This window comes from Tiliqua scincoides, chromosome 3 (genome assembly GCF_035046505.1).
Source record: "Tiliqua scincoides isolate rTilSci1 chromosome 3, rTilSci1.hap2, whole genome shotgun sequence".
Taxonomy (NCBI): Eukaryota; Metazoa; Chordata; class Lepidosauria; order Squamata; family Scincidae; genus Tiliqua; species Tiliqua scincoides.
Genome location: NC_089823.1, coordinates 135,302,488 through 135,305,683, shown reverse-complemented (window position 1 = coordinate 135,305,683; position 3,196 = coordinate 135,302,488). Strand labels below are relative to the sequence as shown.

Genomic DNA, 3,196 nt, shown 5'->3' with positions numbered 1-3,196 from the left:
CTTACAACGCTAATTCCAGAACATTGGCCTCCATTTTTCAATATTTCATTGTCAACAAAGGCTGCAGTCCTAATCACACTTACTTGAAAGTAAGCCCTAGTGAAATTAATGGGCTGTCCTCCTAAGTAGACATAGGAATGTGCTGAAAGATTGCTAAGAAGGTGATTGCTGTGTAGCTTCAGAGGCAGGATCAGCTTTCTAGACTTGTGCCTGCTTTGCTTTTCAGGTGGATACACTACTGGGACAGCGTTTGTGGCTTTGGGTGGCTATCTTTGCCTGGAGACATAGGGGGGAATAGTGTCCTACTGATCATTAGATCTCTTGGAAATATTTGAAATCATGGAGCATGAAGCATAAGAGCAGACACAGCTGGACATGTGGGAGATTGCTCATTCTTGTCAGTGAGGCCCTCATGGGCCAGTTTGGCGTTCATTTTTTTTAACCCCGTGGAACTTTTACTGGCATGACAGGCCAAATTCCATGCTAAGTGTAGTTCCACAGTTCCTATTTCTAATTTAGTTCTTCTAATGCAAAGTAGTCATGGATGGCTTCAACGTGGAGCAAAGTACTGGTAGGAGTACTGGTTGGTACTACCAAAGTACTACCAAAGTATTGGTAGGTGCTATTTAATCCTTTCCCCACTGGCTGTTTGTCTGCCCAAAATGCCCCCCCCCCAAATTCTTTTCTCTCTGCATCTTGCATGATGCATCTTTTCCCTTGCAAATAGGAAAGCAGCTTCCAAACAGCAATTCTGAATGAACACACAGTTGGCAGGGAAAAGGTTAACCAGCCCCTCCCCCTTGCCAATCATCTGCTCAACGTTCCATGTCTTGAAGTTGTATAATGTGTGGTTTGACCCACAGACTTCTGGGAGAGTTTTTTCTTTCTTTCTAAAAAAGTAATTAGCCTTACCGGCTTGGTACTCATCCACAGTTTACTGCAGTGAGGAACTGAACACAAGCAAGTCAGGCAGATGCTGAATTTATCCATGGTTGAAATGATGATCATCAGCTTGGCTTATGATTCAGAAGAAACCCAGATACAGATTACCAATCAGATTCAGTGAGCATGCAAGGTGCAACACTGGGGAATGCACCCTCTATCCAAGTACTTGTGTTCAGGAAAACAGGTGTAATTATTTTGAATCCCCAAATGATCTATATTGGTTCTTTAACATGAAATTCTCCCATGCTGTATCTTCCACTCCAGATTTAACATTAAACTTTTGCAGGCGAAGAGTGTCCTCAACAGTGGTCCTATTGGTAGTTCTAACTATAAGACAGCAGTAAATTGCAATCGCTCTGGTCTAATATTCTCAAATGTCATCTGTATGTATGAATAACCAGTACGTTAACTAACTTTGCAGATGATACTAAACTGGAAATCCCAAGGAGCAGAGAGTGTGAGAGGCGGAAAAAATGCATAAAGGGACTTAGAGAGAGTTTAGAAATATGGACAGGAAATAACCAAATGAAATTCATCCTGAAAAAATGCAAAAGCCAGCACACTGTACACCTGGGGAACATATATCAAAAAAATAAATAAATAAGCATAATCCGATCACATGCTACAGTGTGTAAGCTTATTAAGGGGAAGGAAGCAAGTCTGCCTCTCGTTGCTGACCTACAGCATAACAGAACTATTACAGAGGTATATTAAGGATTCAATCTTATGCACACTTATATGGGTGTAACTCCCAATGAACACAGTGAGACTTACTTCTGAGTAATCACGAATATGATTGTGCTGTATGAGACATTCTGTTTCTTTGAAATAACAAGAACTGGCTTACAGGAACGGAATATTAAATACATTTCTTTAAACCAACAGCAAGAGCGAAACCAAAAAATTCCTACTAGTTATATTTTAGATACATAAAGTCCAAACATTAACAAATGGTAGTCTATACCACTATCTAATCCTTCAAAACCAATCTTCAAATCCATAATACATCAAATCATTGTCTTCTCTCTGTTTCAAAAAAATCAATAATTGGTTTCCAATTTTTCAAGATGTTTTTTGTTGAGTTCTCCTTAAGTAAAGTTGTGAGTTTGTCCATCTCTGCAAAGTTCATAAGTTTTGTCCACCATTCTTCTATCGAGGGTATGTTTATAGTCTTCCAATTTTGAGCATAAAGTATTCTGGCAGCGCTTATCATATACAAAAATAAAACTTCATTTTTTCTTTCTCTTGCTCTTGCTACACCATTAGAATATTGTTTATGTATTTGTTTATGTATTTTATGTTTATTATAGTTAAATAAATAAATAAATAAATAAATAAATAATGAACCAACAGCAGGTCACCAAGGTTTTTAAAATGATCATCAATTCCTTTTTTATTTACAAATGAATTATTTTTTAAAATTGGAAAAAAAAAAACCTGAACAAAATCCTACTTTACGGACAACGTAGAAAGGAATACAATTATACTACAAAGCGGAAAAATAACGATGGTGTCAATGTACTGTGCTTGAAGTCCCTCCCTCATAAACAAAACCAGTAAGTGGTCACTGTGTTTCTATGGAAGTTGCCACAAGGCTATTTGTTGTTGAGGGCCCAACCCTATCCAAATGATGCAGCCACAACGCAGTTCCAAGATAAGAGAACAAATGTTCTCTTACCTTGAGGAGGCCTCCATGACTGCCCTCCCACCACAGGATGCAGTGCAAGGCCTGTTGGCATGGCTGCATCAGCCCTGAAAAATTGGATAGGATTGAATCCTAACACCTTTATCCTTCTGGTGGTTGGCAACCTTCAGTCTCGAAAGACTATGGTATAAGCCTACAGCACCTGGTATTCCCAAGTGGTCTCCCATCCAAGTACTAACCAGGCCTGACCCTGCTTAGCTTCCGAGATCAGACGAGATCGGGCATGTGCAGGGTAACAGTAGTTGCTATTTTTCCTCTTCCTTCTCTAAGCATATCTATTTAATTACATCTAATGTACAATGCATGCTTTGGTAAACTCCCATATTGCTGGAGTTTTTGCACTAGGCCAGGCCATTTTTGGCTAGCAATGATCCTAACTATTGGCTGCAAATGAAAGATTAAGTAGTATGGTGTTCATCACTCACCACTTCATATATTTCAAATAAGATAGGCAATGGAACCAAAGGTAAGTTATAAATCATCTTAAGTTTTACTTCTTTGTATTTTATCAAAAGGTATCACTATGGTTGGACACTTCCATCACAT

The 3,196-nt window shown here is 38.8% G+C and overlaps 1 pseudogene; it reads right to left on the bottom strand.

Moving 5' to 3' along the window:
• Positions 1-2,780: 2,780 nt before the first annotated feature.
• LOC136646882 (5S ribosomal RNA) lies at positions 2,781-2,894 on the bottom strand (annotated as a pseudogene).
• Positions 2,895-3,196: the final 302 nt, after the last annotated feature.